We start from the raw sequence: 14,342 nt of genomic DNA, 5'->3' as shown, positions 1-14,342 counted from the left end.
TCTGTCAAGTTTATGAATAAGCCAGAATTAAGGAACCTTGCCAAAAGCCTTCGCAAAGTCTACAGATATTACATCGATTCGATAAAAAGAATGAGTGGAGTTATGCAAGTCATTAATTCAAATCAATCGTGTAAAAGTCCATGCCGATTGATAAAGAAAAAGTTATGTTCTGTAAGAAACTTCATTAGAGCAGATGAAATGATGTGTTCGAGAAGTTTGCAGCACATGCTGGTTAAAGAAATTGGTCTGTAATTTGATGGGTTAGACGAATCACCAGATTTAAATATGAGAATTATGCAAGCTGATTTCCAATCATTTGTGACGCATCCCGTGTCAATACATTGCTGAAAAAGCTTGGCTAAAATGCGACATATTGCAGGTTTGGATATATTAAGAAGTTTAGGGCAGATGCCATCACGACCAGGAGCAGAGTTAGTTGGAAGACAATCGATACAGGACTGTACTACTTAAGAAGCGATATTAATGTTGTGCATGCTTGAATGCAAAATAGGGGCCTAAAAGCTTCTAGGTACAGCAGTCTCATCCGTGAAAACGGATGAAAAAAACTTGTTGAATTCAATAGCAACACGTGCCGGAGAAAGAATGTTACCATCCTTAGATAACAGTACCGTCAAGTTCGATAATTTGGGTTTCCTAAATTTTTGTGTCATTGCTAAGCATGTCTGAAATGTCATGGTTGAAAAATTTATCTTTGGCTGTTGTTGTTACGGTCCTGCATAAGTGTGCGTGCTCACGATAGGGCCTCCAATCTTCCACAGATGCTCATAGTTTAGCTCTGCAATATAAAGGTTTCACATGCGTCACAAACCAAGTGCTTTCTGTGCAGGCTGTTATTTTGAATTTTGGAATATGCTTTTCTTTGAAGTGTGATCAGCCCATCATGAAGAAGTACCCAGTTTGTGTTTATGTTGCAATGATGGAATGACTGCAAAAAGCCGACACAAAAGGTGGAAAGGTCACTAACAAGCCTGCTGACATTCACGCGGGTGTAATCAAATATTACTTTCTATTTTCACGTTTATTCAGGGCCCCTATGAATTCACAATGCAAGATATTGTGGCCACTGATACCATCCAATACATTTTCAGTTACATTATTTGGTTATGTGGCTAGTACCGAGGTCACAGTGAATCACCATGAGTGGGAACAGAAACAATTTGATGCAAATTGAAAGTTGAGAGCATGTCAAGAAAACATAGGCATTGACGTTTTTCTTGTGCCATACAGGGGTCGACATCAATGCCATTCAATATTGGGATAGTTGAAATCGCCAAGAAATATTGGTGATATCGGGTACTTGTTCTGGACAAAACTTAAAGACATGTTTAGATGATCCGGAAAGTAGTGGGATGAATCAAGTGGACGATAGCAGACTCCAATGACAGAGGTAAAATGTGTGGGCAGACAGAGAGCAACCCTTAAAATTTTGAGGCAGGAATTAGTTTCAATAACGCAAGCTTCCAAACTAGATTTTACTGCGATTAACACACCGCCACCTCTCGATTCAGTTTTATGTTTTCTAAATAATGAAAACTGACGAGACAAGGACGATCCAAAATATCGAATGACAACCAGGTTTCGGTGCCTAGAACGTCTACTGAACAGGATTCAAGATAAAAACAGAGGTGATCTTGCTTACGAAATAAGCTGCGGAAGTTTGACACTAGAATTGACACATATGAATCACAGCGTTCATTTTTACATCACCAGGTTTTCGCGAGGACGTGACGTTTCGGAAGGGCACTTACTTCATTAGTGGTATGGTCAAAGACAAATCGTGTTGTCTAGTAGAAGCTTGTCAAACAGAAGTTTGAACCTTTCAGCGGGCTTTTGTTTGGAACGTCCGAAATCTCGGAGTTTCTTCCTAATGGACTGCATCCTCATTGAAAAATCCTTATCAATCCACACGAGACGATTCAAACCTTCTTTAGTTTAAATGCATCTTTCAGTATGTGTTTTTTTAAGTTTAGGAATTTCACAATTATCAGCCAAGTATGGCCTTGTATTTTCTGTCCTATTCTATGGGCACGTTCAATTTCACCAGCTGCAATGCCTAAATATTTAGAAACTAACTCAGTTACAAGCCCTTCCTTTTCCTGCCACGTCTCTGAGTCTTGCTCAATAATTGCTTTAAAGATAAGGTTGTTGTGACGTAATCTGTTACTTAGGTCGTCTACCACCAAACTTTTGTTGCAATTGTCCTGATTTTATGCTTTCCAGTTTGTCCTGGGTATCCTTAAGCATGTGAATTACCTCGTGACGCCAGAGGTTCCTACCATTTTGGAAAGAAGTTCAGTAACATTCGTTTGGACGTCTTTTACTTTCCCTAGGATGTCTTTCTGAAATTTTCCATTACAGGCTGCCGTGTCCTTGAAAATGGGTTGATAATGACATTCGGCTGCGTGGAGATGAGCAAGTGGTACAATGCTTAAGCGTACCTAAGTCCCAGAGGAGTTTCTGCATGAATGTTTCAATTGTTATGAAGATTTCTTACCTATTAAAAGAAAAGTGTTTGCAACATACTGACGTGGTACTAATTGGCTGCTGCTGGCTGTTGGCCTTGTGTCTTCCTTTGCTGTTGAGCAGCATTTACTGAGTGCACAGTAATAATGAGCTGCACCAAATGGCTACACATTACTGCTGTACTACTCCAACTATTCCAAAAGGGCCAATTTTTCTGCTCCAAAATGCACCACGACTACTTATTTCCTAGCCGAAATCCTTAACTGACTAGGCCACCACTGCATGCTGACACACCACCCACTGTGGGTGTGGGCTGTATTAGGCAAGTCTCAGTAAGACAAAAATAACTGTGGCACTGTTCTTTTTGAGCTTCGTTATTTAATGAAAAGGCTTTGAATTCAGGCCACCAGTGCCGCAATAAAGTATTCCTATTCCAGCCGCCCCACTTGTTAGACTGCAGGCCACCTGCATTGCTAGCTGGGCCAATCACTTGAAATCGATGGGCTATAAGGTTAGAGTGGAATTAAACAGAAGAAATTTTTTTGATATACTGGCTTTGGACGTACCCAAATTTTTGGGATGGGCCTGCTATATTTTTTACGTATTCATAACATGGGAAGGTTATGACGACATGTAACCCAGGCAGGCAATGCTTTTGGAAACGAACTTTAAACTTTGCCCCTCCGACAGTGGTGAATAGAGCGATTTGTTGTCATGTTGAGCAGTACTACTTGCATCTTACCGCTGGATGTATTGTGTCACTGCTCATTATTTATTACTTGGAAGTGAACATGTGCTCCAATAAGATGTTCAAATCACTGGTGCAATCTGCTAATACCAGCTACTTTTGCAATGTCCCTGTAGGCATTTCTTTAAATCATTTTATGTCTAACACGATACACAAGGACTCCCCTGCAATCACTGACACAAAAATAGTACAGTGTAGTTCTAAAACAAATGTGCTTAACTCATATTTGTGACAACAAATAGTTTAACATTGGTGCTGTCATAGGTCTGGTTTGCGATTACAGCCGATGTATTGTGGTTGATTAAAGGAGTTCTTTAATAGCAAGGTCCAGCATTACCAGAGCTTTGTTTAAAGGGCAGCCACTTGGACAGTTGTACGCTTGGACTCGGGTGTAAGTAGTTTAATATTGATGCATAGGCTTTGAGGTGACCAGGGTCAGGCTAGTGTATACATTTTTTATCCTGTTCCATTTTCTTTCGCATCACTCGCACTTCATTCAGTGTTACTGCCTAGATGGTGTGTTGAATGATAGAAAGGAAATAGAATCATATGTAAAATCTTGGTCAAGATGGCCTTGGAGTATGTTTAAGCCCAACTTTAGGCATGCATGATTCCCAGCTTGGGTGAGCATACCGAGATAACTGTGCAGGTTGAGGTTCATTCCGATATGCTGTTAACGCTTCTTTGAGTAATCGTGTAAACATGACTGAACAAAAATCTCTGCAGTTTTTAAAAACCCATCAAAGCCAGAGACTCAGACTGGTGGTCATGATAGGGGCATTTCACGATACCTTGTGAAGCATAACTTCCAGACCGGTGACAGACGAAGTAGAAACGCTTCTTTTTCAGGTGGCCGCATGTCTATGTACCTGTCCTTGCAATGAAGTGACTGCGAGTGTCTTTCTCCACCTTTTCCTTCTATGACTTGAAAGCTGATCAGGATAATAAAATAAAGCAAATGTTACATGTATGCAGTGTGTCAAGGGGAATCAGTTTATTGTAAGCCCACGTTGGCTCTGCAGAATATCTTATGGGGTAATTTAGAAGAAAAAAAGAAGATTAAGTGCCCTGGACACTTGTATGTGCAGTCTGCATTTCAGGACGTGTAATGCACAGAACTAGCGTTACAAAGTTGAATCGTAGACATGTTGTGGAACTCAGTAGTTATGAAGAGGTTCAGTGACATCTTTTCTCTTTTCCTGATGAGGATCAAGTATTTGTTTTTCTCAGGGCAAAATTTTAGAACGAAGCATAATGGAATTAAAGAAAAAGAAGATATAAAAAAGTGACAAGAATGATGTTGCTTCTTGTACATTCTTAAACTATGCTTTGTTGGAGTACATTTTGCAGCTTTCATACAGAGATCAAACTCCTGCGAAGGCAGTATGTATAGAAACTGTAAGTTAATTTGCTTTATTAATTTGAGGTTGACACTGTGACATGGCGTATAATTAAAGCAGCACAAAGTGACTGCCATCAAAATTTTTTTCATTAGCAACGCCAAGAACTGCATGAAATCACAACTGAAAATGACAACTCTACATCTTACAGTCAAATTTCCGTTCTGAACGAGAAAGAAAATACAGAGAATCATACCTTATCCATAAGTTCAAGGCATTGCAATAAGTAGGCATAAACGTTTCAAAAGGAGCTTTAGAATCTATCCGCTATGCTAAATTTCAAGCTATAGGCAACAACATTTACTTTGGTTTCTTGGCGTATCCTTCTTTTTTTCTTTCCTCCTCTTCTTTTTCTCAGCCGGCGTGTCAGACGCCGTTGACATGCCGGCTAACACGCGTGCGTTGGCACGTGGTTGACACCTAGTTTTCCCCGTGTTTTAACTGAACGATTAGTAAATTTAAATTTTTTGCACATTGGGGATTCAGGAAATATAAAACTTCGACAGGATCTATCATTAGAACTAGTGTACAGTACTTCTAGCACTTCTTTAATCAAACAATACAAAACTTGCGCTTTGGTTGACTCAGCTTTTACTTATTGTGTTCAGATTGAGATGAAGTGCTACTTTATTTTTTTCTGCTGTGTGTACATGTTTTTAGACGCAATCCTTTCCGTTGTATGCAGTTCTCGCTCACACAAAGCCATGCACTCGATTGCAGATCGACCTTAGGCAGAAGTGCAATCTCATACCTGTGCACTTGCCTCTATTCATAACTGTGCAATACCGCGCAAGCCTGTGCATAACTATACGACGACTGTAAAGCATATGAAAGCTCCAGCACCAGTTTAAGGCACAATATTAGACCAGATTTCTTGAACAGAAAAGCTGATTTAACACATTATTAATGTACAAGGAGGCTTGTCCATGTTACCTAACCTGACAACTATTGCTTCTAGACCCTAAAAAATGCAGTAAAAAAAAGTAAGTGCTTGCCGCAATGGGGAGAAACAAATTTTTCCTGTACCATACTATAGGTGCTTACCCATTTTCAAGTTTGCAAAGCGAGTGCTTTCCTGCATGGCATGGCCACCACTATGGCTAGTATTCATGCTACCAAATCTGCATATATTGTATCGCATGGTTTACCTTACAGAAGTTGGGAACTAGAAGCAGAGTTCATACTTTGTATATTTGTTTTCTTTCTTTCATTAGTTAGTTATACTAAAAATAGCAAATCATTAACTTCATTCATGCTCCTCCAGTCACTTTTTTTAAGAATGTATTCTAGGGTTTTATGCGCTAAAACCACTATTTGATTTATGAGGCATGCCATAGTGGCGCAGTCCGGATTAATTTTGACCACGAGGGGATCTTTAGAGGGACACTAAAGTGAAACAATAAATCAGTTTAGACTAATGAAGCATTGTTTGAGAACCCTGCAGGCAGTCATTTCAAAAAAAATAGTTTATCAGATGAGAAAATGAAGGTCCAAGTATCAGTATTTGAATTTCGTGCCGAAACCCCAGCGCCGGTACGTTAGCGTGACGTCAGGGATTCCAAAGTATGTTTTCGCATTTGGGCCGCGTTGGCTGAATAAAGGTTCCTGAAACTTGCCATGTTTAATATTTGGTTGCTTTAGAACTCAATATAGTCAATCTGTACCGCTATATATAATTAGTAGGCCCTAGAAGATGCCATCAAAATCCACGACGTCACAGCCCCCAAGTGCGGAACTCAAGTAGGCGTCGCCACCCGTATTTCGTTCTTGCGCTTTTTCTGGCTTACCAAACGTCTTATCGTTGTAACAGTGGTGTTTTTGGTGTTGTAGAATGGTAATTTACTGATTCAGAAGAAATCATTTTTCACTTTAGTGTCCCTTTAACGTGCCACACAGGCGTTTCTTGCATTTCGCTCCCATCTAAATGTGGCCGCCGCAGCGGGTACATTTTTTTAAAACTTATATATGCGATTCCTAAAAAAAATCCATCAGCAATTATTTTGCGTTGCTTCGATTCAAAACAGCAATGATCAGCATACAATTTAATGTATGACGGTATAAGTTGAAGCTAGTGCATGGTCAGATAAAATGTTAAAGCATGAAAGCACCATAAATGAGCACATTTCAAGCAATAAGTGAACAAGTGAATTGTTCACTCTGCAAGCCCGTAATGCAAAAATAACAGGTGTAGCGGTAATCGCGCGTTGCTTTGAGAGAATAAGCAAGTGTCTTACCTGGCGTTGTCAGAAAGTAATACCTCTCGTATTCCGGCTCGAAGAAATGCACGCTGATATGGTGGGACTCCAGTTCTTTCAAAGTCAGGGCTACTTCACACTCGTCGCAGTTGTACTTCGGGTGAGTGATTTTGTGCACAAGTTTTATGTGCCTCTGGAGAATGCGAATGTTCGCTAACCGCCGGTCGCAGTACTCACATTCAAAGGAAGCAACTTTCGCCATTGCGAGACCGCGAAGAAAAGCATGGGTTTCCTAAAAACCGATTACGTAGCTATGCTCAGTGCGTGCGAGCGGGCCTTTTATATCTGCGGGCACTCTGACCATGGAGAAAAGAAAAAGCTGACAGATGCTGACGTCACTATTTGCGAAGCATGAGTGACGTCGAAAGGCGTGGCAGATATCCTGTCTTGTGCATATCTCTCTCCTCCGGTCCGCAACCGCGCACCAACCGCGTGGGCTGCGCGGGCACGCCTGCAGCAATCCGAAAGCATCTACTATTCCGACAAAAGATGCAATCGCGATGTAACGTTGGCGAAGTCTGAGTATTCTGCACTGGCATTGAAACAAGTTCAAAATAAACTCCTCACATTGGACTGTCATGTCGGACTCCGCATCTTGTGCAGGATTTAGTGAAAAGCAATATGGTTTATTAATCCAGTCAACTGAAACTGTCTTGATGGCTTGTAGACCGACCACGTTGTATTAGTGGTTTTGGCGTTGCGCTGCGAAAGTGAGGTTGTGGGATCACATCTCGGTCGTGGAGGCCGCATTTCGACGGGGTTCGACGAGGTAAAAATGCAACGCCCGTGTACCGTACGTTGAAAGCATGTCAACGAATCCCGCGCGGTGAAAATTAATCCGCAGTTCACCGCCACGGTGTACCTCATTATCAGATCTCGGCTTTGGCACGTGAAGTGTCAAAATTTGAATGTTTGATTAACCGCAGGTACGGTGGCTGCCTAGTTCCTGCGTCATTTTAGATTACCTTTATCGTTCATTTCTACCTTCGTTTCCTCTGTTTGGGCTCCCTGGGGCTAGAAGACCATAGTGGTTATGGCTAGACGCGGCGATGAAAAAATAGACGAGCCTAGAAGCGTTGCAAAATTCGGTTCCTTAAAGTCAACTTTGCCATAATACACTGCAGTGATGTATACCACGAATGCAAAGGGGCCACTGTGAGGGGACACAGCACCAGTTCCTTCATTATACACGTGCATTCCAGTTTTTTGTCACAGTATCAGCACGGAGACAACTAATAATCAGAACTTTATTTCTAAGGAGTCGTTACAATTTGTTGGGGCCCTTCAAGCGAGAACCTGTTGCAAACAGCTTGAAAGTGCTTGACAGCACAGCAGTCAGTGTAGAAGAAAATAAAGCACGCATATAATCATATATATAGTGATATACTACATACTAGATTAGCTCGTGCTTAACAATGGTAATTGCACAGTTATAAAATAGTAAAGAGGGGTGGACAGTGCAACTCTGTCTCAACCGAAACTAACATGAACACTGTGTATATATATATATATATATATATATATATATATATATATATATATACTGTGTTCATGTTATGTCATGTTCATGTATGTGTATACATATATATATATATATATATATATATATATATACAGTAGAGAGAGAGAGAGAGAAAGAACAGCGCATTAATAACTCCCAGTTACGGATATCCATACATTTGTTCCCGCGCGCAGGCATCATGTAACGAACGATTGTAGACCAAAAATTATTTTGCGTTTCTTTCTGGATAAAGACATGAACATTAATAATGCCTTGGTTTTCATACTTATTAGGAGTTTAGGAAAATTACAGGTTAGCGATTGCGTTAGATAAATTGTTAGCCTTTTTGGCACGAGCCATCTATTCTGGCTGTAGTCCCGACAGTGTTTTTACAAGTGAAGAGACTTTGTTAGAGGGAAAAAATATGAATACAGTAAAGGAAGGCCATACACATCTGGCAGTTTGAAATCGCGTTAAATTTGGTGAAAAGTGGTGATGTGTGGAGGTAAGGAACGTTAGCAATAATTCCGACGTGCACGTTTCTGAAGAAAAAGCTTGTGTTAGTGTTCACAGTGGTGCCCCACACACGCATGCACTAGTTAATGTGAGACGCAAATAGTGCCTGGTAAATTTGTAATTTCAACTGTTCTGGAAAGAAATAATATTTTTAAGGCCGTTGTGGCTGGACCATCCCAATGAAGCGGAAAGGAGCGCGTTCGCTTTAGGAATGACATCGCAAGCCTCCAGACCAGAGACGAACAGGCTGGTATCATCCACATATAGAATGGTTGTTGCCTCGCTTTCTGCGAGGGTTCATCGAACAATAAGGTTCCCAAAGAGCTCCAGCCGCACGAGAAGGTGCGAGATGAAATTCGGCAACACTCATGCACGCGGCTGTTCCCCCACTCTCCGTTCCCCCCAGCCGCGCTTTGCTTCGCTTCACCGCTCATTCTTGGCTCAGCAGCCGTCCGATATGGAGGTTTCCATTGTTGATCCCGCCAAGTACGAGATTCGTTCCGTAATTCGCTTTTTGCACGCCAAAGTGACTCCACCCGTGGATATTCATCACCAGTTCACAGAGGTGCATGGCGACAAGTGCATGTCCGTTCAACACGTCCAAAAGCGGTTCAGGGAGTTTAGTGCCGGTTGAAAGAAAGTGCACGATCAAGAACGGAGGTGGTTATCAAGATGGCCCAACGCAAAGTGCTTCAAAAGAGGAAGATCAACATCTGTGAACTTATTGCTCAGATTCCTGGAAGTTCTTACGGTACTGTGGAAAGAGCCTTGACTAAAGTATTGGGGTACCAGAAGTGTTGTGGTCAACGGATACCGCGGCTATTGACATCAGACTACAAGGAGAAACGCTTTGACTGTGCTCGCCCGTTTCTTAAATATTGTCAAGAAGATAAGGAAGGATTGTTGGACTCCATTTTTATGGGAGACGAAAAGTGGGTGTTTCATTTCACTCCTGATATGAAACAAAAATCCAAAGAGCGGCGTCACCCAGTCACCAATCGCAAAGAAGTTCAAGCTCCTTCTGCTGGCAAAGTCATGGCCACTGTTTTTTGGTATCATAAGGGGGTACTGCAGATCGATTTAATGGAACGTGGGACAGCAATCAACTCTGAGAGTTATTGTGCAACACTATGAAAACTCAGGCAAGCTATCCAGAACCGCCGGCGAGGTCGACTGGCAGCCAGTGTAACACTGCTTCACGACAACGCCCGACCTGACGTCTCCTGTCAAACCCAGGAACTTTTGACAAACTTTGGGTCGACTGTCATGTCCCACCCACCGTACAGTCCGGACCTCGCACCTAGTGATTATCACTTGTTCCCCAAGCTAAAGGAACATTTGAGTGGCCAACACTTCCGGAGCGATGAAGAAGTCGAAGAGGTGAAATGCTTCCTCAACGGGTCGGTGGCAGACTAATACGACACTGGGATACAGAAATTGGAGCACTGTATACAAAAATGCGTAGAAAAAAATGGCGATTATGTAAGTTTCATTTTTCCAATAATGTAAATTTCTATGAGAATAAACAATGTTGTCTATCTCTAAAATTGATGGGAAGCTTATTTCTGGATCAACCCTCGTACGTCTATCATGTCACTAACGTAAATGTCGAAGGGGACCTAAAATGCTGCCCTGTGGGACACCTAACAAAATTGCCCTGTCGGAGGAAATACTATTTCCAATGACAATGCATTGCCTGCAATCAAGCAGATACGAACACAACAAAATATGCCATTGCGTATACACCGTTGGCAGTCGACTCTGTTAATAGAATCTTGTGTTGCAGACTGTCAAAAGCCTTGCTGTAGTCAATAAATATCCAGACTACTAGGTTTCATTTTTCTAGCTTCTTGATTAACACCTGCTGATTAACTTGATTAACTGCGCAGACTGCGACTTTGCTTGATATCTGCTTGACGAACACACACCCACCGCATTGCGTTGCTGGAGTGTTGGTTGTAGAAGTAAGCGACCATTTACCTATCTTTTGTACCCTTCCTTCTTCCAATGATAGTCGCGAAGCTAATGAAAAAGTGCGGTCACGCCAGATCAACGCTAGGACACTAGAAATATTCCGGCATCAAGTTATTCAAACCGAGTGGGATCACGTGTTCCGGGAAAAGAATCCTAACTGGGCATGCAACGTATTCATGTCTAAACTGATAAAATGTTATAATGATGCTTTCCAGGTATCTGTAAGGTACGTAAAACGGCAGAAAATTAGAAAAGTTTGGATAACTGATATCTTACTTTAAAAAATAAAGAAGAATAGCATGTACCATGAATTTGTAAAGACACGCGACATAAATTTAATAAGCACAGAAACCAGCTAAATGGTGAACTAAGGTGTGCTAAGTTCAAATATTATGAGAATTAATTTTGCAAAATATGTAATGATCCCAGGAGAATTTGGAACGAGGTTAGAAATCTTTCCGGTCGAATAAAACAAAACCACGTCCCTAGCATTCTAGCTAACTCCAGCGGCCTTCGCTACAGAGAGGTCGCTACTGAAATGAACGATTACTTCGTTACTGTGGTTACGATGAGATATGTGATGACGATGATCCAAGATTATCAAATGACCGCGGTTTACCTAACTCCATAGTTTTGCATTCTATTTCATGTCGCGAGTCTGAAGAATTAATAACCAAGATTAAAAACAACTGTGCGGCAGGACATGATGACATCAAACCCATGCCAATAAAATACGTTGCTGATGTGATATCGCCCGCGCTCTCATACATTATTAACATAACTTTCTCTACTGGAGTTTTTCCTGATCAACTGAAAATAGCTCGTGTGTGTCCGGTTTTCAAAGGTGGTAATGACAAAGAAATTGCAAATTATCGGCCAATATCGGTACTTTCGATACTGTCGAAAGTGTTTGAAAGTGCTATTAATATCAGATTACAAAACTTTTTTAAGAAGTATAATATCATAAGTGAGGCCCAGTTTGGCTTTCAAAAAGGCGAATCCACCGAGCTTGCATTACTCGATATTAAAAGTGAGATACTAAATAATTTCGAGTCAAAACTTTACACGCTTGGACTGTTTGTAGATTTCCGTAAAGCATTTGATACCGTGTGTCATAGCGTTCTTCTAAAAAACTTAATAATTACGGCGTCCGTGGTATTGCCAATAGATTACTACAAAATTACTTGACAGACCGTTACCAATATGTAGTTATTAATCAGGAAACATCCTCGCATGCTAAGGTCAACAAAGGTGTCCCACAAGGATCTATACTCGGTCCACTGTTATTTATAATTTACGTATATGACCTGTGTCGCATTCCGGATTCTCCGAAAATAATTATGTACGCCGATGACACTAACATTTTTTTTCACTGGTGCTTCAATTTCTAACCTTGAAGGAAGTGTAAATACCTATCTAAGTAAACTGTCTTGTTCGCTTAAAATCAAGAAGTTACGGCTAAACGCGAGTAAAACTAAATACATATTGTTTGCACCTATCAATAAGCCACGCAATATAATCTTAAATGTTTCCTTTGAGGGCCAGGCGCTTCAGCAAGTTAAGGTTCAAAAATTTCTGGGCGTATGGTTCCAGCAAGACCTGTCTTGGAATGAACACGTAAATAAATTAGCATTAGAATTAAGCAAAAGTGTTGGATGTATGTACAGGTTAAGTCGATTATTACCGCTTTGGCTCAAGAAAACGCTATATTATACGCTATTCTATTCCAGGCTTAGTTACTGCGTGTTGATTTGGGGCACAACGACAGCACAGAATTATATCACATTACACACATTACAAAAAAAAAGTACTACGAATATTTGAGGGATATTACGGTCAGCCGCAAGGTCTCAGCACGCGTCCGCTATTTACAAAACATTTCATATTGCAAGCTAACCAAATCTATTATCTCAAGCTTCTTCTGCATATCCAAAACAATAAGCTATACGCCACGTACAGTTCTTCTAGATGTGTTCAATATTGCCTCCGTACACAAAGTATAAGAACAACAAAAATTAGAACTACCTATGGTCGGCAGCATATTCTGCATCAAATACCCAGTCTGCTTAATAAACTTCGCAACATTTTAGACCTAAATAAACAAATTTCAAAAAATAGGTTTAAACAAATTCTTCGAGAAAATTGCATTGAATATGTTTAATTACTGTTTAAGTGTTGATTACAACCTCCATATGTATTGACTTTTTTGTATCTTACTCAATGTACACTGCGTGTTTTATTTCTTAGCACACATTGTTTTTTTTTTTTTTTGCTGCTTGTCACAATATATGTATGTTGATTTGCTTGTTTTCTTTACTCTGTGATATGTCTTTTTTTGTTTTTTTATATCTAGAGACAATTTAGATTGTTCAATGATTATCTTATGTCTGCTTATGACTGCTTGCTGAACTGTATCTCGGAGCAAAAGCCTCTGTCAGGCTGTATAGCATTTTGCTTTTGCTTCGATTTATGTTGATGTAGAGAAAGAAATCAATAAATAAACTTCAAACTTTGTAACGTGGACAATGCAGGGCAAGGAGTTTTACTGTGCACAAAGTGGAATTTCATCAGGAAAAGTCAGACAAACGTGCGGGGTTCCGCAAGGATTAGTTTTATCCCCTCTGTTGTTTCATATCTTGCCCAGCTCCATTCCTTGTCATCAAAATGTGAGCGCGTACTTTCACGCTGATGATATAGCGGTTTTTGCTTCGGCAATTGATATTCGGTCGCTGTACGAGTGCTTACAGAAATACTTATGCGAGTTAGCAGCATGGCTGGAACGCATCCACTTGTCCCTTAATGTAAGTAACAGCGCTTGATCTTGTCTCTCCTCCTCCAAGACCCAGTTATTATATCCCTTTCATGCCGTCATTGTACTCTTCCAGAAGTGTAAAAGTCAGGTACGTTGAAATTGATGGAAATCTTAACTGGCGTCAACAAATTGAACATATAGCTACAGATCTTCCCGTGGAATGGAGACATTGAGAGGGATAAGCATGTGCAGAAGAGAAACACTCATAATGATTTACCGCATGTATATCCGACCTATACTAGAGTTAGGCTGTGTGTTATTGTCCGGCGCCTCTGTTTATAAGCTACGTCCATCAGTTTTGCTGGAACGGGAAGCGATCCGCGGGTGTCTGGCGCTATACCAAAGTTTTCATAAAGTGGGCCGTGCTCTACAAGGAATCGCGACTACCTTGCCCAGAAATGAGATTTAAAATGCTCACCGTTCAAACATTCATAAGGCTCTATGAATATCTACTGTGAAACTCCCAATCGAGCTTTATCAATGAACGAGTTCTATATTTTCCAGTCATTTTTGAGTGACTGTCGTCGACGGATACGACGGAGGTAGGAGGCATACGGTGAGGCGATTAACGATGCGGGTCGGCCTATGGGCGAGGAGACGGGGAAAAGGAGCTCGAATACGGCGACGTCCAGGAGGTGCGGCGGTGGCGCGC

Source organism: Dermacentor andersoni, chromosome 7 (assembly GCF_023375885.2).
Source record: "Dermacentor andersoni chromosome 7, qqDerAnde1_hic_scaffold, whole genome shotgun sequence".
Taxonomy (NCBI): domain Eukaryota; kingdom Metazoa; phylum Arthropoda; class Arachnida; order Ixodida; family Ixodidae; genus Dermacentor; species Dermacentor andersoni.
Note: the sequence above shows the minus strand (reverse complement) of the source record.